General features: G+C 30.2%; 1 protein-coding gene across 4 annotated transcripts in view; it reads left to right on the top strand.

The window, feature by feature from the left end:
* Positions 1 to 26,392, top strand: part of LOC109605368 (TWiK family of potassium channels protein 7-like) — a 234,727-nt gene that overhangs the window by 92,203 nt on the left and 116,132 nt on the right. For 3 of the 4 annotated variants that reach the window (XM_049968423.1, XM_049968424.1, XM_049968422.1), the window contains one exon: positions 20,733 to 20,753. The exons of the other annotated variant lie outside the window; for it this stretch is intronic. The gene's annotated coding sequence lies outside the window, so the exon portion shown is untranslated. The remainder of the gene's footprint in view (positions 1 to 20,732; positions 20,754 to 26,392) is intronic. 4 annotated transcript variants of the gene reach the window in all.

Raw genomic sequence — 26,392 nt, 5'->3', positions numbered from 1 at the left:
AAACATATAATAAAATTTATCAAGGTTCAACATTCACCATCTTCTTTAACTTTTTTGTGCTTTACTAAAAGCAAAGCTTCGTACTCAGTTCCTTCGTTTATGATGATACTTATTCGATTAACAGTTCCTGAAATATGGCCTTGTTTTATAAATCTTTTGAAACACTTCTACGTCAGTAACTATAAAGACTAAATTTACCCCATTTCAAAGGAAATGGCAAATATTTTATAAACAGTAAATGAAGTATAAAAAGGCAATGAATTTGGTGAAAGTAGTATCCAGTTATCTTCTTTATTGCCAGAGATATAAACAAAAATATAATAAAATTTATCAAGGTTTAACATTCACCACCTTCTTTAACTTTTTTGTGCTTTATTAAAAGCAAAACTTGGTACTCAGTCCCTCCATTTCTGATGATACTTATTCGATTAGCAGTTCCTGAAATATGGCCTTGTTTTATACATATTTTGAAACACTTCTACGTCAGTAACTATAAAGACTAAATTTATCCCATTTCAAAGGAAATGGCAAATATTTTATAAATAGTAAATGAAGCATAAAAGGGCAATGAATTTGGTGAAAGTAGTATCCAGTTATCTTCTTTATTGCCAGAGATATAAACAAACATATAATAAAATTTATCAAGGTTCAACATTCACCATCTTCTTTAACTTTTTTGTGCTTTACTAAAAGCAAAGCTTCGTACTCAGTTCCTTCGTTTATGATGATACTTATTCGATTAACAGTTCCTGAAATATGGCCTTGTTTTATAAATATTTTGAAACACTTCTACGTCAGTAACTATAAAGACTAATTTTACCATATTTCAAAGGGAATGGCATATATTTTATAAATAGTAAATGAAGCATAAAAACGCAATGAATTTGATGAAAGTAGTATTCAGTTATCTTCTTTATTACCAGATATATAAACAAAAATATAATAAAATTTATCAAGGTTCAACATTCACCACCTTCTTTGACTTTTTTGTACTCAGTTCCTCCATGTATTCGATTTACAGTTCCTGAAATATGGCCTTGTTTTATAAATATTTTGAAACTCTTCTACGTCAGTAACTATAAAGACTAAATTTACCATATTTCAAAGGGAATGGCATATATTTTATAAATAGTAAATGAAGCATAAAAGGCAATGAATTTGATAAAAGTAGTATTCAGTTATCTTCTTTATTACCAGATATATAAATAAAAATATAATAAAATTTAACAAGGTTCAACATTCACCACCTTCTTTGACTTTTTGTGCCTTACTAAAAGGAACACTTGGTACTCAGTTCCTCCATTTCTGATGATACTTATTAGATTAACAGTTCCTGAAATTTGTTTTATAAATATTTTGAAACACTTCTATGTCAGTAATTATAAAGACAAAATTTATCATATCACATTTTTTCAGAGCCACTTTTATTATTAATATTTTCTTTCTACATCCATCTAATTGACACTTCAGAATCACAGTCCCTCCACCATTTGATGACCCGGTGCACCGTAATTCCCGCCCGTATCGAATTTCCCCCAAAACATCGCAATGAATTCGCATTTGTACGACCGAACAAAACCAAAAAACAAAAAAATAACAACAAAAAGAAAAAAAAAAAAAACAGAAAAAACGAGTGCGGAAAAACCGGAGAACAAATTGATCAATCAAGGCGAAAGATCCGCCGTTTTAATTAAGCGGGAAACGTTCGCCATTGTTTTGGAAGTTTGGAAATTTGTTCGGAAAATGCATTTTCCGACTTCCGGAATTGATGTAAACAATTTATTATGGCGCGGCTCGAACCGATGTTGTTTGAGCCGCGGCGCGTTTTCTTCTATTTTTGGGCCCCGGGGGTGGGCTTTAGTTTTGGCAGCCGGTTCTCGCGCCCCGATGATTAATCGCGGGTTATTATTGTGTGTGTGTGTGTGTGTGTGTCGGTACACCGGGACATCCGGTTATTGTTGTTTTATTAATTGGACAAGTTTTAGCCCCATTGTTCCGGGGCCCGGGGCGATTATCAAAGACGGCACGGACCGGGTGAGCATCCGCTGCTCAGTTTTTACCTTGGAAAAAATGGTTAATTGTAATTCCGCGGGTGTTGTTGATCAAGGGCGGAGACGGATCGGGACGGAACAAAAGGCGGATGCATTCGGAAGCTCTTTGTGTCGGTCCACCCCTCCGCTGCCGCTCCGGCGCCCGGGTCCGGTCTAATGTCTCTTTATTTCGTGGTGAATTTACTGCGTCACAGCCAGTGGCTAATTGCCCTCCGTCAGCAAGGACCGAAACTTTTATTTCATTAATGTTATAACGTGCATGCCCGAATAAAGTCCTTTCATGAACTTTTAATTGTTATAAATGGATTCTAGTCGTTTTATTCTTTTTTTTTTTTTGACTGGAGCTCGTCAAACAGTCGAGTCCCTGGGATTAGAGCTTAATTAACAGATCTTTGAACGCATGCGAGTTTTACAGATTAAATTGGGATGTAATAATGCGATTAGACTATCTGGTGGGGGATTAATTACCGGACACGCGGACGACAAGTTGAGCAGCCACTTATTTTTATTCTTTTTTTTTAAGGGGGAACAAGTGGTTTACATTTGTAACTAGTTTTCATGAAAGATTGCTATTTAATTATTCGTTTTCCGTTGGAATTAAATCAGTTATCTCCTTTTCCGAATATGAAATTGAAAGCCGATCACGAAAAGTAAATTAGGGTGGAGCATCTGCTGCATAATCCATCAAGGCATCCCCGGAACAAAGGAACAGAAATTTGAATTATTTATTTACAGGTTCGATTAATCAAAGGAGCATCGATTTTAATTGTCACACCGAAGAATTCTGTCTGTTATTTATAAATCCTGTCTTATAAAGTTTAGTAGAACAAAATGTTTCGAAGTAGTGGAATAATTTATTTATTTAAGTTGAGCCATAATGCTGTATCTTTATGGGAATTTTCGAATCCTTCGAAAAAGAGACATCGACAGAAAGTCCTGATTAATCTCTTGGAAAGGCTTAAAAACAATCTGGCTGATAGGAAAGAAGATTTTGGAGCTAAAGTGAAATTGAGTTATAAAAATTAACCAATAATTAAATTAAAAAGAAAACAAAATATAATTGATAATTTAGATTTATGAAATTTAATAAATTAAAGACATTTTAACAAATAAAACTAAATAAATTAATAATTTATAAATATTAAAAATAAACAATTAAAAAAAATTATTAAAAAAATAAAGTTTTTAATTTAAATTAATAGAATTTAAAATATCAAGTTTAAAAATAGTCAATTTATTAAAAAATAATAATAAAAAGAAAGTACTAAATTTAGATAAACTAAACTGTTTATTCAAATTTTGAAAATTTAAATTTGTAAAATTTAAAATATTAAATTTAAAAAGTAAATAATTAAATAAAGACAAATAAACAATTAAATTAAATCTAATTAATTTACAGAATTTAAAATATAAATTTGAAGTATAAAAACATAAAAATAAATAATGAAATAAAAAAAAAATAAATATTTAAATTCAATTTATAATATTTAAAATATTAACTAAAAATATTATTTATAAAATTGAAAAAATATTAAGTTGAAAAATTAAAGATTATATATTTTTTATTTATATTACATTTATATACTAAAAATTAAATATAAATTAAATAAAAAACTAAAAAATGTTTAATTTATATTTTTAGAATTTGGGATATTAAACTTAAAAAACTAAACAATTTAATTAAAAAAAAAATAACTTAAATTTATAGAATTTAAAATATTGAGTATAAAAAATTAAAAATAAACAATAAAATTTGAAAAAAATAAACTTTTTTCATTTAAATTTATAAAATTAAAATATTAAGTATAAAAAATTAATAAAATTTAATAGAAATTCAAAAAAAAAAAAAAAATAAATTAAAGTTTTTAGTTGTTATATTACAAAATTTCGAATATTAAGCTTAAATAATTAATAATAAGCTTAATATTAATAATTAATAATAAGCTTATATGTTATATTAAATTAAATTTAAAAATTTATAATATTATGCTTAAAAATTAGAAATAAACAAATAAATTAAAAAAAAATCTAAAATTTTAGTTTTGGTTTGTAATTTTTTTAATATTAAAAATAAACAATTTAATTAAAACAAATCAAATTAGTAAATTAAGTTTATAAAATTTAATAGAAAAATAATTATAAAAAATTTAAATTAGTCAATTAAATTAAAAAAAATAAAATCTCAAAAATTGTTATTAAAAATAATTTTTAAATTTGTTTAAAGTTTAGAAATATTAAGCTTAAAACATAGAAAATTAACAATTTAAAATTATAAACAAATAATAAATATAAATAATTATAAATAATAAGGTTAATCATCTAAATTAAAAAAAAAATGATATATTAAATATTAAAAATAAACAATTTAGTTAAAACAAATGAAATTATTAAATTACATTTATAAAATTTAATTTATAAATAAATTTATAAAATTAAACTTAATCATTTAAATTTGTAAATTTTAAAATATTAAGCTTAAAAATTAAAAATAAACAATTTAATTAAAAAAATCACATTATTAAATTAAGTTTACAAAATTTAATAGAAAAATAAATTTTGAAAATTAAAATTAATCAATTAAATTAAAAAAAATAAGATTTCAAAAATTGTTATTAAAAATAATCATTTAATTTGTAAATTTTAAAATATTAAATTTAAAAATTAAAAATTTAATTAAAAATAAATCAAATTATTAAATTAGGTTTAAGAACTTTAATAGATAAATAAATTTACAAAATTAAAATTAATCAATTAAATCAAATTTTCAATTAATTAAATTGATCAATTGTTATTAAAAAAATCATTTAAATTTGAAATATTTGAAATAATAAGCTTAAAAATTATAAATAAATAATTTAATTAAAAGAATCAAATTATTAAATTAGGTTTACAAAATTTAATAGATAAATAAATTTAGAAAATTAAAATTAATCAATTAACTTAAAATAAGATTTCAAAAATTGTTAATAAAAATATTCATATAAATTTATAAATTTTAAAATATTAATTTTAAAAATTAAAAATAAACAAAACAAAACAACAATAAAAAAACAAAAATTATTAAATTAGGTTTACAAAATTTAATAGATAAACAAATTTAGAAAAATAAAATTAATATATTAAATTAAAAAAAAAAAAATAAATAAATAAAATTTCAAAAATTACTATTAAAAATAATAATTTAAATTTGTAAATTTTGAAATATTAAGCTTAAAATATTAAAAATAAACATTTAGTAAATCAGATTTATAAAATTATGAATAAATAAATTTATAAACTTAAAGTAATCAATTAAATTAAAAAAAATAATTATTTAAATTTGTAAGTTTTGAAATATTAAGCTTAAAATATAAAAAATTAACAATTTAATTAAGATTTATAAAATTTAATAGATAAATGAAATTAAAATTAATCAATTTAATTAAAAAAAAAATAAAATTTCAAAACTTATTATTAAACATAATCGCTTACGTTTGTATATTTTGAAATATTAAGCTTAAAATATAAAAAATAAACAATTTGTCAGTAAATTATAGTTAAATAAATTTAAAAATTTTAAGTTAATCAAATAAATTAAAAAACAAAATAAAATTTTCATAAACTGTTATTAAAAATATTCAACTTAATTGAAAAAAATGAAAAAAAAAAATTGAAAATTGAATTTATAAAATTTGAACTCAAAATTAAAAAATTTGGTAATTTAAATTAATGATTAAACACAGTTTAATAAATTTTATTGATCCACATAGTCTAAATCAGTTGAGACCTCTAGAAAATTTAATAGCAAAATAATTAAATTCTTTTACGCCAATAAATAATCAAAAGTTAAATGGGAGAGCTTAATTTGATCACAATCTAATAACCAAACTCTCCCACAATACAATTTTAATTGCAAACGAACATTTAATTGAACAAAAATCGACACGTGCCCCAATAAATTCAACGCCTCACCTACAAAAATAAAAACGCTTGCGCCTTAAATCCGGAGCATTACTAAACATCGCCCCGTTCTTGTTTCGTATGTATAACGAGATTAAAGGATGGGCACGGATTTCCAGCCGGATTGAAAGCACATTCAAATGTTGCGTGTGCTTTTTTTCCGTCGACGAGTGACGCATCCCGTCGAATATTTATTCCGCCAGTCGCCATCCATCTTACTTAGACAGTCCGGATTCCTTTTTTTATGGATCCACGACCATAGAAACCGGAATCTTGACACACACAAAAGGCTGCTTTTTAAAAACGCCCGATACTCGTGTTTATGACACTGCATTTTCCACAAGTGCCGATAAAAATTGAACGGCTTATCAACTTTCAACACATGTCGGTCATTTGTCGGCTTTTACGACCGCCTCGTCGTCCCGAACTGTGTCGCGGTAACTGCACGCGCATAAAACCGGAGAGCCGCCCGGAGCTTCGTCGCCCGTAATGCGGCGGCATCGTCGAAAGCGCCCGTCCGATAGAAACATCCGGGTAAATTATAAAATCGAAATTGACTTCGCAAAACGTCAAAGAGGGCACACAATAGAGGTGCCCGGATTTTAATATTCCGTCCGAGGCGTCCGAGATACCGAACTCCGGGTCCGGCAATCGTTTTCCTGGCGCTGCATAAAACATGCACCTACGAAAAATCCCCGCTCGGTAGTTTTATTATTTTAGTTTTTTATTTCTTTCGTCGTGATTTATCCGCAGTCCACTGTTATAGTTTTATAAATTTTTCTTGTCGCCGTTCCAAGTGCATTTTAATGCGATTTTATGTGCGTGATACATTCGGCTCCTAATGGCTGCACTTTCGGACCAGTTACAACGGGAAGGGTTTATAAATTTCAATTTAAAAGTTGGCCCGTCCGCCTTTTACGACCGAAACTCTACGAAATGATTATCTCTAACCAGATCTTGTTACGTTAAATATAATAAATAATCCTTTTTTCTGTGTCTTTTTAGAGCAATTTACCTTAAATTGTACTAAACTGTGACTGACAAAATATCTGTTATTGTCATAAAACAGAAGTTTCCAAAGATTTATATGTATAATTTTGTTTAATTTTAACTCCTGATAAGTATTAAAACAATTACCAACTCCTTAATATAATTAATAATCCTTTCTCTGCCAATTTCAAGTAATATACATTAAATTAGAAAAAAATTTAAAGTGATAAAAAATATATTAATATCGAAGGAAAAACAGAAGGCTTCAAAGTCTTAATTGAAAAAAGCTGTACTGGAGAATTTTGTTTAATCTTAACTCTTGACAAGTCTTAAAAAACAAATACCAACTTTTTAGATATAATCAATAATCCTTTTGCTGCCAATTTAATGTAATGTACCTTAAATTATATAAAGCTGTGACTGACAAAAAATAATATAATAAAGGTTCCAAAGACTTAAATGCATAATTTTATTTAATCTTAACCCACATTACTTACTGACAATACTGACATTACTTAAAAACAATTGCCAACTCCTAAGTATGATTAATAATCCTTTTCCTATCAATTTTAAGTAATATACCATAAATTATACAAAATTGAACATGATAACAATTACATTTTATGATATGATAATATCATATGATTAATAATCCTTTTCCTATCAATTTTAAGTAATATACCATAAATTATACAAAATTGAACATGATAACAATTATATATTGGATTTGTTGCGCATTCACCATTTTTAACAACAGTTGTAAAAATGGTGGATACGAAACAAAAAACTTAATTAAAATATTCAAATCAATTAGGATAAGATATTTGAAAACATAAAATGAATTGCCTTTTGGATGTAGTTGTAATTATACAATTTGCTTGTGCATTCATTATATTTAAACATTTATTAAACATCAAAATCATATTTTTTATAGTATTTTAAAGGTTACTTTACTGATTAAGTAAAAAAAATTAAATAGTACCTGTTAAAAATGGATCTAACAGTGGATAAAATAAATTACTTTTAATATAATCAACTTATTCTTAGAATTTATTTAATGGTAATTAATTATTGGATTTGTTGCGCATTCGCCATTTTTAACAATAGTTGTAAAAATGGTGGATGCGAAACAAAAAACTTAATTAAAATATTCAAATGAATTAGGATAAGATATTTGAAAACATAAAATTAATTGCCTTTTGGATGTAGTTGTAATTATACAATTTGTTTGCGCATTCATTATATTTAAACATTTATTAAACATCAAAATCATATTTTTTATAGTGTTTTAAAGGTTACTTTACTGATTAATTAAAAAAAATTAAATAATACTTGTTAAAAATGAATCTAACAGTGGATAAAATAAATTATTGATAATATTCTTAGAATTTGTTTAATAGTAACTAATTATTGGATTGGTTGCGCATTCGCCATTTTTAACAATAGTTGTAAAAATGGTGGATGCGAAACAAAAAACTTAATTAAAATATTCAAATGAATTAGGATAAGAAATTTGAAAACATAAAATTAATTGCCTTTTGGATGTAGTTGTAATTATACAATTTGCTTGCGCATTCACAATGTTTAAACATTTATTAAACACCAAAATCATATTTTTTATGGTATTTTAAAGGTTACTTTACTGATTAATTAAAGAAAATTAAATAGTACCTGTAAAAAATGTATCTAATAGTGGATAAAATAAATTACTGATAATATAATCAACTTATTCTTAAAATTTGTTTAATAGTAATTAATTATTGGATTGGTTGCGCATTCGCCATTTTTAACAACAGTTGTAAAAATGGTGGATGCGAAACGAAAAGCTTAGTTAAAATATTCAAATGAATTAGGATAAGAAATTTGAAAACATAAAATTACTTGCCTTTTGGATGTAGTTGTAATTATACAATTTGCTTGCGCATTCACGATGTTTAAACATTTATTAAACACCAAAATCATATTTTTTATGGTATTTTAAAGGTTACTTTACTGATTAATTAAAAAAAAATTAAATGGTACTTGTTAAAAATGGATCTAACAGTGGATAAAATAAATTACTTTTAATATAATCAACTTATTCTTAGAATTTGTTTAATAGTAATTAATTATTGGATTGGTTGCGCCTTCGCCATTTTTAACAACAGTTGTAAAAATGGTAAATGCGCAACAAAAAACTGAATTAAAATATTCAAATGAATTAGGATAAAATATTTGAAAACATAAAATTAATTGCCTTTTAGATGTTGTTGTAATTAAACAATTTGTATGTGCATTCACGATGTTTAAACATTTATTAAACATCAAAATCATATATTTTTATAATGTTTTAAAGGTTACTTTACTGATTAATTAAAAAAAATTAAATAGTACCTGTCAAAAATGGATCAAACCGTGGATAAAATAAATTACTTTTAATGTAATCAACTTATTCTTAGAATTTTTTGTGTGACAAAAATTATATTAAAATAAAAAAACAATTTTCAAAGACTTAAATAAATTGAAGAATTAAGCCAACTTCTTAATATAATAAGTAATCCTTTTTCTACCAATTTTAAGTGAAAGCTGAAATTGATAAAAAATGTATATGTAAAAATCATAAATTCAAAACTTGAAAAATCTTTTCGAACTTTCTACAAAGTGTTTCTGAAATAGGTGACCAAAATTTGAGATCAGTTAGAACACGTTAAGTAAATAAATATTTTCTTTTATTTAACGTGTTCTAAATGCTCTCAAATTTTAACCACCTATTTTTGGTAAAATGCCCTAAGTACGTGTAACTTCCGGAATTTGATGTTAGTATTTTTAATATCATTTACAGCTGCCTAAATCAGTTTAAAATCGTCTGCAAGTGCACATGTTTTCCTGAGTTGTGATTTAAGAGGGCACCGACAGTTATTAGCATTGTAAATACAGATGGAGCAGTAAAAGTGACAGTTATCGACGCCATGATGGCAGTAAACCTTGTGTAATTTCGCGACGTCTCGTAAAATACTAATAATAAACTATGCGAGTGTCGTAAGCCGATCAGAGTCGTTGTGTCTTAGTTGTTTAGTTTCCACCGTTTTGTATTATACGACCGGAGTAATGTGTGTCGGGTGCCATTCCTGGGGCCTCGCTAGCTCCATGAATTTAATCCGGAACTAATCCGGGCAAATGCCACAGGATGTAACTTACGGAGCCGCTTTTCAGTCGGCCCCGTAATCTTGAAGTTATTAAGCCGTCTAGTGGGGGCCCTGTGTCGCAGGGGATTAAAAACCCGGAGAAAAATGCTAATTAGTCCGTGGCACGTACGGCGCAGACCCCGCAGGGGGAATTACCGCCCGGCCAGGATTATCAATCAGGGTTAATCAGACGGACGGCGATCAATCAGTTTATTTTGGATGATCGGTCTTTATTTTGCATAAAACAAATCGAAAAGTCCCCTTTTTTTGTGTGTCGTCCCCCCTTCGAAAGCAAATTAATCATCGCAGGTTGTTGCAGGTTATTACTTTCGATATACTTACGGAGGAAAGTAAGAAAAAACTTAATATCCAGCGGAAAGTTGAACCTTTTATATATCTCCCCAGACGTCCTAATGTGACTCTATTAGGACTACATCGAGATTTTCCATTTCATTTAATTCCCGGACCGCAAATCCTCAACTTTATCGGGGCGAACCTGGCAAATCGAAAAACGTCGCCCTCCCCCCTGAATTGTTTAAGGAACGCGAAATAAACCGAAACATTCATTGAAATGATCACAGTCATCGATAAAAACTTTCCTGGAACTGTCATCATAACTGGAAGTTTTGGAGAAGTTTCTGAATTATCCTTTTCGTATCTAATAACATTTAATTTTTGGTACTTTCCGAGTTGACGATTGTGTTTTAAGAGTTACCGGGATTTAAGATTAAACAAAATTCTATTTAACGCCTTAATTCACTTAAGTGTTTGGAAACTTTTGTTTTATTGACATTAATTGAATATTTATCATTTATACTTTTGTATGTTTTAAAGTAAATTGCTTCAAAGGATTATTTTTTTTTTAACTATTTGGCAATTGTCCTTTAATAGTTGTCTGTATTTAAGATTAAACATTTTTTTACATTTTTTCATCTAACTCTTTGGACACTTTTTTTTAATGTTACTATATTTTTTGTCACTTTTTGTTTTGCACAAATTAATAAATCGATTCTATTTAAGAAGATGTTGCAATTGTTTTTTAAAATTTCTTAAGAATTAAGATCAAATCAAAATTTTCAAATACACTTTTATCCATTTAACAATTGTAAATATGGTTTAGATGAGGTTAATAACTGTGTAAAGAGAAATGGAATTCTTAATATAGAGCCCCTTTTCCAAAAGGATTTATTTTTTCGTTAGTTTCTATATAATTTCCACCTTAAGTCTAACATAACCTAACTTAGTTTATCCTAACCTAGATTAATCTGACCTAACCTAACTTAAAGGTCCCAAATTAGTTATTCAGTGTTCTTAACAACTAATTTATGACAAAGGTAACATAAAAAGGTTTTCCAATAAAACCTTCACTAAGAGGATATATGAATATTTACCTCAAAAAGATCATTATTTACATATATTTAACCTTTATCCATTTAAGGTTGAAACAATGGTTTAGATGAGATTTATAACTAAGAAAAGAGGAATGGAATTCTTATTAAATAGCCCTTTTTCCAAGAGAATTCATTTTTTAGTTGGTTTCTACGCAATTTCCACTTTAAGTCTAACCTAACTTAGTTTATTTTAACCTAGATTAACCTAACCTAACCTAAAGGTCCCAAATTAATTAATCAGCATCCATAAAAACTAATTTGTGACTAAGGTAATATAAAATGGTTTTCCAATAATACCTTCACCAAGAGTATATATGAATATTTACCTCAAAAAGATGATTATTTACATACATTTTTATCCATTGAAGGTCGAAACAATGGTTTAGATAAGATTTATAACTAAGAAAAGAGGAATGGAATTCTTATTAAACAGCCCTTTTACCAAGAGAATTCATTTCCTAGATGGTTTTCAACGTAATTTCCACTTTAAGTCTAACCTAACCTAACTTAGCCTATCGTAACCTAGATTACCCTAACCTAACCTAACTTAAATGTCCCAAATTAGTTATTCAGCATTCATAAAAACTAATTTGTGATTAAACTAACAAACACAAAAAGATTTTCTAATATATCTTTCACGAGGAGAGTTATGAATATATACATCAAAATGATCATTAAATAATGATGTGATGATGTATATAAATACATATAATCAATATTTATCCATTTAAGGTTGAAACAATAGTAGATAAGATTTTTAATTATGAGAGAACTCATTTTTTCGTCTGTTCATAATTTCCACATTAAGTCTAACATAACCTAACTTAATATGTCATAACCTAGATTAACCTAACCTAACCTAACTTAAAGGTCCCAAATTGGTTATTCAGGATTCTTAAAAACTAATTTGTGACTAAGCTAACATAATAACCAATAAATCTGTTACAAAGAGTTGTTGTGAATATTTACATTTAAATGATCATTATATGCATACAATTAATTTATTAATGGCAAACGTCAACAACCCACTAATTACTGCAATTAAATTAATAATTAACTTTGCATTCATTTGGCACAGATAAATTTTAATTGGTCATTAATTAATGAAAATAAAAAAAGGAAACAAATGTCAATTAAAATCTTGAGCTGATTCCGGGACAAAAGACGATTTCGGGATCGGTCTGTTGGAATTTATGGGGAGGGAAGTTTCCGTGGACAATGCACGTATTTATCGGACACGTCAAAACTGGCGCGGAACAGACACTGTCATCGACAATGGTCCGGTTTACCTCTTCATTAGTCCCACAATTGACGGGGTTTCGCCAAACGAGAAATATAATATAATAATGTCGATTCGAGATTGAATGTTTGTTTAAATTTGACACGCCACTATTGTGATGAATAAATGATCGGGCACGGTCGGACGGGACAAAAACTGAGGGGCCGGTGATAATGCCGGTTGACAAAGTGTAACTGTACATTTTAAATGCACATTAAATTTAAGCGACGGTCCGAAAGTTTTTTTAATTAAAAAACTTTTTATTTTAGTGAAAATCTCCTGTTTATACAATTACGCCGGAACATGTTTTATTCATGTGCGCACCTTTCAGTTTTGACCGGCCACCCCCCACGGCCACCCGCAGCCCGAAATTGACCAATTTATCATTCGGATTAAATGATAAATCGGTGTTGTAGAGTCGAAGCCATTTTTAGGGTCCCGCTTTAATTTGCCTAGCCCTAATCACGGCGGATCATCCCCCGAGAAAACTTTCTTGCTGTTTTAATTAATTAGGTAGATTTTTTACCGGATTTCGGCTCGACACCGTTACGGATCGCTGTTCCGATCCGGGTAACGTCAGCTCACATTTGCTCTATCGCTAATTCTCGGCGATTGATGGTTATACATTAAAAATCACAGTTTTGTTTAATTTTTTTTAATTTGGTGGTGTATTAAGAATGAAAAAGTCAGCAATAAAATGAATAATAACAAGAGATTAATGAGTGAGTACAGATTAAATAATCTCAATCAATTTTTATTTATCTATTTAATTAGGAAATGTTTATTCTTACAAGAAATAAAATATAGGAGGGTCTATTTTGAATGACAAAGTCAGTAATAAAATGAATAATAAGAGACTAATGAGTGCAGATTAATCATTAAAATCAATTTTCATTCATCTATTTACTCAGGAAATATTCATTCTTAATCAGAATAAAATATAGGAGGGTATATTTCGGATGACAAAGTCAGTTATAAAATTAATGAATACAGATTAATAAACTCAATCAATTTTTATTCATGTTTTTAATCAGGAAATGTTTATTCTTAACCAATGTAAGATATAGTCGGTTGAATTTCGGATGACAAAGTCAGTAATTAAATAAATAAGAACGAAAGACTAATGAGTGCAGATTAATAATCTCAATCAATTTTATTCATCTACTTAATTAAGAAGTGTTTATTCTTAAACGTAATAAAATATAGAAGGGTCTATTTCGGATGACAAAGTCAGTAATAGAAGATTAATGAGTGCAGAATAATAATTTCAATCAATTTTTATTCATCTATTTAATCAGGGAATGACAATGTCAGTAATTAAATAAATAAAAACGAGAGATTAATGAGTACAGATTTATAATTTCAATCAATTTTTATTTACATATTTAATCATTATTCTGAAGCAGAATAAAATATATGAGGGTCTATTTCGGATAACAAAGGAAATAATAAAATAAATAATAGAAGATTAATGAGTACGGATTAACAATCTCAATCAATTTTTATTCATATCTGTAGTCAGTAATAATATAAAGAAGAATAAGAGATTAATGACTACAGAATAATCTCAATTAATTTTTATTCATCTCTTTAATCATGAAATTCTAAAGCAGAATAAAATATAGGAGGGTGTATTTCGGATGACAAAGTCAGTAACAAAATAAATACTAACAAGAAATTAATGAGTACAGACTAATAATATCAATCATTTTTTATTAATCTAGTTAGGCAGGAAATGTTCATTCTTAACCAATGTGTAATATAGTGGGGTAAATTTCGGATGACAAAGCCTGTAATAATATAAATAAAAATAGTGGATTAATGAGTACAGAATAACAATCTCAATTAATTTTTATTCATCTATTTAATCATGAAATGTTTATTCTTAAGCAGAATAAAATATACGAGGGTGTATTCTAATGACAAAGTCTGTAATAATATAAATAAGAATAAGAGATTAATGAGTACAGAATAATAATCTCAATTAATTTTTATTCATCTATGTAATCATGTTTATTCTTTAGTAGAATAAAATATAGGAGGGTGTATTTCGGATAACAAAGTTAGTAACAAAATAAATAATAACAAAGAATTAATAAGTACAGACTAATAATCTCAATCTTTCTTATTCATCTATTTAGTCAGGAAATGTTTATTCTTAACCAATGTGTGATATAATGGGGTGAATTTCGGATGACAACGTCTGTAATAATATAAATAAAAATAGGAGATTAATGAGTACAGAATAATAATCTCAATTAATTTTTTTTTTTCATCTACTTAATGAAGAAATGTTTATTCTTAAGCGGACTAAAATATAGGAGGGTGTATTTCGGATGACAATGTGAGTAACAAAATAAATAACAACAAGGAATTAATGAGTACAGACTGATAATCTTAATCTTTTTTATTCATCTATTTAGTCAGGAAATGTTTATTCTTAACCAATGTGTAATATAGTGAGGTGAATTTAGGATGACAAAGTTTGTAATAATATAAATGAAAATAAGAGATTAATGAGTACAGAATAATAATCTCAATTAATTTTTATTCATCTATTTAATCAAGAAATGTTTATTCTTAAGCGGACTAAAATAGAGGAGGGTGTATTTCGGATGACAAAGTGAGTAACAAAATTAATAATAACAAGGAATTAATGAGTACAGACTGATAATCTTAATCTTTTTTATTCATCTATTTAGTCAGGAAATGTTTATTCTTAACCAATGTGTGATATAGTGGGGTGAATTTAGGATGACAAAGTCTGTAATAATATAAATGAAAATAAGAGATTAATGAGTACTGAATAATAATCTCAATTAATTTTTGTTCATCTATTTAATCATGAAATGTTTATTCTTAAGCAGAATAAAATATAGGAGTCTGTAACAAAATAAATAATAACAAGAAATTAATGAGTACAGACTAATAATCTCAATCATTTTTTATTAATCTATTTAGTCAGGAAATGTTTATTCTTAACCAATGTGTGATATAGTGGGGTGAATTTTGGATGACAAAATCAGTAATAAGATAAATAAAAATAAGAGATTAATGAGTACAGAATAATAATAATTTTTATTCATCTATTTAATCATGAAATGTTTATTCTTAAGCAGAAGAAAATATTGGAGGGTGTATTTCGGATGACTGTGTCAGTAATAAAATAAATAGTAGCAAGAAATTAATGAGTACAGATTAATAATCTCAATCTATTTTTATTCATCTATTTAATCAGGAAGTGTTTATTCTTAACCAATGTTTAATATAAAAATAAATTAAAACAAGAGACTAATGAGTACAGAATAATAATCTCAATCAATTTTTATTTATCTTTTTAATTAAAAAATATAATTAATATGTAATAAATTAAATAATAAAAAAGATTGATAAATAGAAGAGTTTTTGTTCATGTATATAATTTTGAAATATTTGTTGTTAAATATATATTATATATATTAATAAACGAGTATATTTCGGATGGCAAAGGCCATAATAAAATGAACTATGAAAAGAGCTACTAAATTATTCAGTCCAACTAATGCAAACAATTAGTAGAAGTGAATAAAACATATCTATGTTACCCTGCCATTGTTCATTTAATTGCGGATTTCTCTATCCGAAACGGACCTGACTCTATTTACTTACCTATGTATATGGTAAATTAAAGTCTGCTTCACATGACAAACTTTGAGTGGTTAAAACTAAAACAGCAACTTTATCAAGAGCAGTTTTACAACAAGTTGGAATACAAGTAACGTAATGTTGCTAAGACAAGGGTCAAAGTTTACTTTAAAGCACTGTAGAGTCCACGGTGTCTGATCTTGGGCCGTTTCAGTCCGAAACTTTTCCGGTTAGATAAAACTCCGAATAATAACAATAACAGTGTTTAAGTTAAAACTGCACTTGTGCAATCTTGTTCCGCCAACATGTAAATCCGCATAAATTGCAACGATCCGCCACGCCACCCGGGGGGTGGGTGGTTGAGAGAATCCATCAAAAATTCCATTAAAAACGCAACCGTATATCAATCTCGGGCGGGGTTAATATATATTTATTCGCTGTCGTCGTAAATTCGAGATCGTGCATTGTATTATGTATGTTCATTGGCGATTTTTAAGCGCACAGTCTATTTGTCCTCCATCAGCGGCCGGAGTAAATGCGCAGCGTTGAAGTTTATAGTTATATTTCGCCCGGAATTTATCACCGCAGCGGAGCGGCGGAAAAATGGGACGACGCTGAGAACAGACACACACACACACACACAAAAGGAAGGAGGGAAAACTAAAAAAGAAATTTATCATTTTCTTAGTTTATACGTTCCAACTATCTGGGGAATGGTGTGCATGAAACATAGAGTATCATATCTCGGGAAAGTGCCCGGCATAAACAACCGGGGCGCGAGAAAATAAATAATTTCGAGATTTTCCGGGGGACGGTTTTCCTCGACCCACTCGGATTCATCCTTGATAAGGCATTAGGTGTCCTGAGGATGTATGACTTTCCGACGTGAATTATTAATACAATCCCGATCCAGGTTTCTTTTTGTTTTTTTCCTCTTCTTCGCCACCTTATGCAACATTCAACCGTCCGGAAAACTACTTACTTATTTCTACTTAACTGTCACCGGATTATCAAATGTAACCGACCATTGTGAATTGAATAACTAAATAATTCTTAAAACATTGTCAATATGATTGCAGTGTTAGTTGCCTACCCTAGCCAAAATATTTTGGTGCAGAGGTGGTTATCTACCCAAAAGTTATGCTATTGTATACCAGATGTCGTTGGTAGTTTTTATAGTAGAGAGGATTCTAATATAGTTAATATTTGATTAATATCCAGTTTATGCAAGTTTTAATTTTGAGTAAGTAAATTGGTGCGGTAGAAAACTTCTAATAATTAATTATCCTGTGCTATCAATGCCCATCGACTAATTTCTTTTTTAGTGCTTGTTTAGTAGACACACTTAGTGGTTGCTACAAATAAATTACATACAATAGAGATTGATAATATATGGAAAAATTCTCTTTTAAGAGAGTTCAAATTTCTTTTTTTTTGCCACATTATACAATATCAACCGTCTAGAAAGCCACATTCGACTTACTTATTTCTACTTCACTGTCACCGGATTATCAAATGTGGCCGACCATTGTGAATTGAATAACTAAAAAATTCTTAAAACATTGTCAATATGATTGCAGTGTTAGTTGCCTACCCTAGCCAAAATATTTTGGTGCAGAGGAGGTTATCTACCCAAAAGTTATGCTATTATATACCAGATGTCGTTGGTAGTTTTTATAGTAGAGATTACTTAAAAAAAGGATTCTAATATTATTAATATTTGATTAATATCCAGTTTATGCAAGTTTTAAATTTAAATATGTACATTGGTGCGGTAGAAAACTTCTAATAATTAATTATCCTGTGTTATCAATGTCCATCGACTAATTTCTTTTTTAGTGCTTGTTTAGTAGATACAGTTAGTGGTTCTTACAAATAAATTACATAAAATAGGGATTGATAATAAATGGAAAAATTCACTTTTAAGAGAGTTCAAATTTCTTTTTTTTGCCACGTTATACAACATCAACCGTCGAGAAAGCCACATTCGACTTACTTATTTGTACTTAACTGTCACCGGATTATCAAATGTGACCGACCATTGTGAATTTAATAACTAAATAATTCTTAAAACATTGTCAATATGATTGCATTGTTGGTTGCCTACCCTAGCCAAAATATTTTGGTGCAGAGGTGATTATCTACCCAAAAGTTATGCTATTGTGTACCAGATGTTGTTGATAGTTTTTATAGTAGAGATTACTTAAAAAAAGAATTCTAATATTGTTAATATTTGATTAATATCCAGTTTATGCAAGTTTTAATTTTAAATAAGTACATTGGTGTGGTAGAAAGTTTCTAATAAGTAATTATCCTGTGCTATCAAAGTCCATCGACTAATTTCTTTTTTAGTGCTTGTTTAGTAGATACAGTTAGTGGTTCTTACAAATAAATTACATAAAATAGGGATTGATAATATATGGAAAAATTCACTTTTAAGAGAGTTCAAATTTCTTTTTTTTTGCCACGTTATACAACATCAACCGTCTAGAAAGCCACATTCGACTTACTTATTTCTACTTAACTGCCACCGGATTATTAAACGATGGCGGACCACATGTGACCGAGGCAATTTCGGCGCTTTCAGCGTTCCTTATTGTGGCCGGAGAACCGTTTTCTTTCCGCCAAATGTCCCGGACAAATGTTCCGACCAGAAAACCGCAATTAGACACGATGTTAAACAATATCCGTTCGACGAATCGATGATTGATTTCGCCCACCCACGCCCGATTTCCTCCGAAACGTTTCAGACGGCAAAAATTTCGGCTGACACAGGATATCTTGCGACTTATGCCGGTGCTGCTTGTGACAGGTGATTTTCGAATCATTTATAATAATTTTCCCCCGGTTTAGACGGCCCCGAAAAGCGGTTTTACATCTACGGGAAACAATCGGCCCATTTCTTGTGACGTCGCGAATCGGTATCGGCGTTCCTTGTTGTTTTTGTTGATGAGTGCTTTTTCTTGTAATAATATAAAATTTTCAACGTGCCCTCGTGAAATTACGAAACTTTTCCCCGTTGTTTTTTTCGGCTACGGTGGACGTCCGAAAACTTTACGGCGTTAAGTAAATGTTTAAAACAATAGGGGTTCGCAAAAAATTTCTTAATATGTTTAACCCTTTTATTATTCAGTTTTTTCTAATCTGAAAATTTATGGCTTTTCTTAAAAACTATGATATTAATTTCGAATTAAGTTTCAGTAGCCTAGTTGAAGTAGTCAGATTTAATTGATGTGGCTTAGACGTTCACAATGCATTCTGGGTTGCCTAGTCTAACCAAAAGATTTTAGTGCAAAGTTGGTTATCTATTCGGAAGTTATGCTATTTTATGTCAGATGTCGTTGGTAGTTCTTATACCATGGATGACTTAAAAGAAGTTTTCCATTATTGTTAATATTTAGATAATGTGCAATTATTCATTTTACAAAAGAATTTCAGAATACTTCTAGTCATTAATTATTTAATTAAACTGCAAAAAACTATGATCACTGAGTATATGAATAAATTACAATATTTTATTCAATTTTAAAGTAAATAAACAAGTATTCACATTTATATTTGATTTAAAACATTTCTAAATGTGCATTGATACAAACAAAGTTTAATTATCGAACATTTATATATTTCAAATAATTTATTTTAATTAATGTATTACTAAATATGCGATATTAATTTTACTGATGAATAATTCAACTATTTTTTTAAAACAAATATAAGATATAAGAATTAAATTAAAATTATTTCATTGTGTCCATTTTATTTATTAATGAAGTTTACGTTTATTACGTCTGACAAAGCTACTGACGTCATAATGGCGGAGCTACGTTCATAAGCCCCGCCCACATTTTTGAATTAATCGTTCGATCTTTAGGAAATTTGAAAATTACACCACATTTATTTTATGTCTTGCCCTAATATTTCTACAGATCTAAATTAAAACAAAAAACGACATTTTTAATCCCCGGAATTTTCGAATAAAAGTAGATTAAGTTAATACGGGGGTTGTTTCTGACCCCCCATTCCGATTAATTTTCGATTCCGCCGTCCAAGTTTAATGCCTTGATCTCGGAGCGAGTCCGGACGGATAAACTTTTATTGTTTTAATTAATTTTCCTTTTTGTACTGTATCGTCGACGTCGCCGTCGACTCTTGAACCGATCGTCGTTGTTACGGCTTTTGTTAAATGCAATTTTCCTCCAATTCCGTCAAGTACATTAGCTTATCAGCTTAGCTAATCGCTTTAAAATCAACCCCGGCTCGTCACTTGTTAAATTAATTTACGATTTTGTTGCAGAACAACAGTCAGACGTCGGAGGTAAGTGGTGCTCCCGCGGGACCAGGCCGTGCAGTATTTCATCGTCCACTTTTATCTTTAACACACACGAAAAAAAAAACGTTTATTGATTTACAGTTTGGCAACGGATAGCCGAAAACAATCGGAACGATTATCCGAAACTATAAAACGCCCCAACGCATTACGGAACCATAACATCCATTCGGGAAGGGCGTCGATAAATTAAACAAAACCGTCGACCGAAAAAAATATAAATCGCCGATACCATTCGATATTTTTGATGGCCGCTTAAGCTGCACGAAACAATGACGATAAATTCGCATCCGGTGTTATCTGAGTCCAATGGATGGTTTTTTCGTTTGGTGTTTGTTCGGTCAACTTTCAAGTTGTGCATTGTGAATTGCCATAGGCTAACGATTTTTTGAAAAATTGCCTTCGCAACGTTACTGCTTCGTTGGTTGCCTAATCGGGCCAAAAAATTTCTGTGCAAACATGGTTATCTACCTGGAAGTTGTGCTATTGTATAACAGGTGTCATTGACAGTTGATACTAGATGTAGTGTGGAGCCTTAAAACATTGTTAATATCTATTGTAGTTCAGTTTGTGCCAATAATCATTTTGTATTTACAGTCATTAATTACTTACTCGAAACAATGATTCCAAATTCACATCATTTGTATTCTGTGTTTAATGGATGTTTTTATTTTTTGGCGAAAATTAATTATGCATTGTTAGTTGCCTATTCCAGCCACCTTCAATTAACCTTAATACGAGACAACGGTGGTCATTAGTCGCACGAAACAATGAGTTTTCAAACAGTGCTATTTATGTCCTCAAAGAAACCTTTCTATTTAGTTTTTGATCAACTAACAAGTAATAAAAATATGACACAAAACATGATTGTAGGGTTAGTTGCCTAATTTAAACGTTGTGCTATTATAAACCAGATGTCGCCGGTAGTACAGATTACTTAAAAGAAGAAATCTGTTACTGTTGGTGCCAGATTAATTTCCAGCTTGGGCAAATCACAAAACCACCGATAGTAAATTAATTAACATTTCTAATATAGCTGCGGTTTATTAAGACGTCTGCATCTTAAGCCGCTGCTGGCTGCGCCAGCCGTCGTTCGTAATCTTTCGTGTCCAATTAATATCCGGTTTGTGCACGTTTCCGTTGCGTTTTAGATAAGTGCACCGAGTGAGCGGAGTGCATCTGCGACTCGAGCAATCTAAGAGAGCCCGGAGACAGATATCTGAGCGAAGACGAATAGTCAGAAGGCAGTGTGATAAATGCGCTCCCCGTAATGATTTAACTGCCTGGAGGATTACCGGATCGCTTGAGACGGGTTCGAAAGTGAGACAGTTGAGACTATTATATCTGTGTTAATCTTTGTTTCCGTGGGTGGGAAGTTGGATGCGATTTTCTTTTTGACGGCCCTGTTTGCGGTCCGGATTATCGGCGTGTTTGATTACACGGCTGCACGATTTATTTAAACAACAATTTGCGATTTTATATAATTAAATGCAAATAACTGATTTGTGTGTGTGCAAACACCAAATCGAAATTCTGGCAGCATTAAATTATAATTTGTCAATATACGTTACGGTTTTGTTATATTTAATTACTCATTTTGTTTGAAATAATTATAACAGGCATTATTATTATATTACGGCATGCAGGTAAACAGGTTACGCCGTGTTTTTATCAAAAAATTTTGATACAAAATACAAAAGTTGTGCAGCGGAAGTTGGATTACATCTGGGCCCGTACAAAATTGAATCATCAAATATTCAAAACGTAATACATGTTAATATGAACAACCTTTTAATATTTCACATAACCGTAAAGTATAATTTTCGATTACAGAATCGACAATAGCAAAATTTAAAATCTCCATCCCTCATTTTTTTACGTCCCAGCTTAAATCCGTCTAGTTGCAATTTTCACCGACACGAGGAAGAATCATTTCAATATAAATGCATGAAAATTACGTGGGCCCGGGCAAATTGAAATTGTGTGTAAAGTAAGTAAGGGTGTATGGGGGACGTTTCTTCACAACTTCACATAAAAAATTGAATTTCGTTAAATGTGGGTAACCGAGTCAAATTGTGCATTGTTGTTATGTTAGTTGCCTATTCTGGTCAAAAAATTTAGGTGTAAAAGTGGTTATCTACCCAAAACTTCTGCTATTTTGTATTAGATGTCGTTGATGTTATGGTAAAAATTACTTAGATTAAGTTACACGAAACAATGACCTTAAATTGGCATCCTGTTTAATTAATGTCTAGTGAATAGTTTTAATATTGTATTTGTTCAGTCAACTTTCAGGCTGTGCTTTGTGACTTCACCAACCAACGAATTTTTAAAAAATTGCCTGGCCAATATTGTTGCATTGTGAGTTGCCTACTCTAGCCAAAAAGTTTAGATGCAAAGGGGGTTATCTACTCAAAAATTATGTTATTATATACCAGATGTCGTTGGTAGTTGTTTTAGTAAAAATTACTTAGAAAAATGACTCTATTAGTGATAATGTTCAGCTAATATTTAGTTTGTGCCAGTTTTTAATTTACATAAAGGACTTAGTAGGTCAAAAAAACCTTCTAGTCATTAACTGATAGGTTAAATTTGACGAAACAATGACCTTAAATTGGCATCCTGTTTAATTAATGTCTAGTGAATAGTTTTAACATTGTATTTGTTCGGCCAACTTTCAGGCTGTGCTTTGTGACTTCACCCACCAACGAATTTTTAAAAAATTGCCTGGTTAATATTGTTGCATTGTGAGTTGCATACTCTAGTCAAAAACTTTAGATGCAAAGGGGATTAACTACTCAAAAATTATGTTATTATATACCAGATGTCGTTGGTAGTTGTTTTAGTAAAAATTAATTAGAAAAATGACTCTATTAGTGATAATGTTCAGCTAATATTCAGTTTGTGTCAGTTTTTAATTTACATAAAGGACTTAGTAGGTCAAAAAACCTCCTAGACATTAACTGATAGGTTAAGGTTGACAAAACAATGACCTTAAAATTGGCATCCTGTGTAATCAATGTCTAGAAGATAGTTTATACATTGTATTTGTCCGATTAACTTTCAGGTTGTACTTTATAACTTCCCCAACCAATAAATTTGTATTTAAAAAATTGCCTTCCTAATATTGCTGCAATGTTAGTTGCCTACTCTAGCCAAAACATTTAGGTGTAGTGGTGGTTATCTACATCAAAGTTATGCTCTAAAACACCAGATGTCATTGGTAATTTTTATAGCATAGATGACTTAGAAGAAGGAATCTATTATTGTTAATATCCAGTTTTTCACCGTTTTAATATTTATAGTAACTGCAAAGAGTAATTTTCGATTAGGGAATCGACAACATCAAAATTTAAATTCCACTTCGCCGCCATTTTATTATTTTTTACGCCCCGGCTTAAATCTGTCGACTTGCAATTTTCCACCGGCACGGGGAGGAATCGTTTCAATATAAATGCATGAAAATTACGCAGGCCCGGGCAAATTGAAATTGTGTGTAAAGTAAGTGAGGGTGGGTGGGTCGTGTTCTTTCGCCAGATTCATCGCAAAGAAAAAAAAAACATGAATCTCGTTAAAACTGTGTAACCGATTCCGGTCCGAAATTGAACGTCAAATGCGGCACAGTGGCTGGAGTAAGATGGCGAAACTATCGTTGAATACACAAAAGACACCGCATGCAATTTCGAGTATTTAATCCGGCAAGAAACCAGATATTTCGCGGCATTATCCCCGAGGATGAACGTTTAAACGGCGGAATAGTTAATGAAAAGTGAACATTATCCTCTAGCTTACTTATTAGGTACGTCAAGGTTTAGTATCTCGTTACCTGGAGCGGGCACCGACTAAATTGTTCCGAGTTTGGCATTTTGCGGTGGCTGTTTTATGAATGTGGTTTGTTTTGCATATTTCAAAGGCTCCGGAATATTTTTGGCGACAGGCTGGAACGCTGTTGTTTTCGGGACTTGAATTAATTGATTTTGAGGGTGGAATTTGTGACGTACGGACCTCCAGGAAAACGGGGGATGATTGGCGAATGGTAAAACATGAGAATGCACGAGGATTTAATTATAATGAGAAGTTTAAAAAGCTACGGTTGGCCTCCTAAATGTTCCTTGTTAAGGAAGCCATCTTTATGCTGAACTGTTTCTTGTACATGTGACTTCGTGTTTCATTAACTATTATTTTTATGAATTCCTTCTTCCTGCTTAAATGAGATTTATATTCTTCGTTCAATCAATACAAATCCAAATTGAATTTGACTCTTCTGAACTGATTAACAGAAGTAGTACTTCACTTACTCAATTCGAAATAAAGATCTCATTCTGCTTTTGAGGCACGAAAATATTCGCAATTTGTACAATGTGAGCGAATCGATTCGATATTATGATTTAACTGTCTCGTTTACATTCGGATTACGTCCGTTTGCTTTAAAGGAAAAGTGGCAATATCTGAGAGCTGTGCATTCGGTAGGTGAAAGAAATAATCTGCAAGCCATTCAGACGTTAAATCTCGAAATTTGAATGTTTTAAAATGTTTCCGGTGCTCGCGTCCGGATTTCGTCGGGAGTTCATAAAACTCCTCCAGCTCCAACTAAATAAATTCCTTGTTGGAACGTCCTTATTCCATAAAATTTAAATACATACGTTATATTAACGATGAAATCTCTTTCTCCTCCCTCACTCCAGGCGTTCAATTCCGACGAGTGCTTAATGCACTTTTGGACTTTTTATCTCATTCAATTTCCGATCAAAGGTTCAGTTTTGATTCGCCCGAAAAACCGACGGGACCTTTGATGTCGGCGAATTTCCGGAACCTGCCAGCAGGAGGAACACTCACCTGTTCGATTCCCTTTCGAAGACGTCGTCATCAAATATCGAGTTAATATCGCACGGGGCCTTTATCCACAAGCATTGCTATTAGCACTTCCATGATAAAACATCTGCGGGTCCCTTTGAAGCTGGGGCGTTTCGTTTTATTTTATTATTTTTTTTTTTTCTTGCCTGCTACTTCTCGCCACTTTGAAAGTTCCGTCGAAACCCGATATTATTCGAAATGATTCGACGCAAACTTGTTACATCTTATATTGGATGTTCCGAAGTTGATACGCGCCGTTTTATCCTCCCCGCATTTCGTTGCAACCCGATTCACAAAAAACTTTCCCAAACTAATTTATTCAACGCCTCCCCCCGGCACGCCGTGCCGCCGAACATTCCGAACTGCGACAAGAACTGGTGTTTGATCGTTTCATTATTTTATCGTTTTCGTCGGCTCTTTGTTTCATTATATTTGTATGGGGCGTCGCACGTTGGGACAACAGGTTATCAAACTTCTAAAAAAGCTTTTTAAATGGTAAATGTAATAAATTTGGAAAGCTTTCAATGAAATTCATCAACTCAGTTACCATAATCTTCTTCTGATTAATCAGATGTGTGATCTTCATCACAGAAATTATATATTTATATTCTGAAGATATTTAAGATAGAAGAAATAGTGTTAAAATCTCAAATCATCCAGATTCTTTATCAAATGTCATATTCTTATCTAAGAAGAAGCTGCGGCCCTCTTCTAAAAGGAGGAGTGGAAGTTAAAATCTCTAATCCACCAGCCAGTTAAGTTGATGAAAAAAC

This window comes from Aethina tumida, chromosome 6 (assembly GCF_024364675.1).
Source record: "Aethina tumida isolate Nest 87 chromosome 6, icAetTumi1.1, whole genome shotgun sequence".
Classification (NCBI taxonomy): domain Eukaryota; kingdom Metazoa; phylum Arthropoda; class Insecta; order Coleoptera; family Nitidulidae; genus Aethina; species Aethina tumida.
This window is presented reverse-complemented; position numbering and strand designations above follow the sequence as displayed.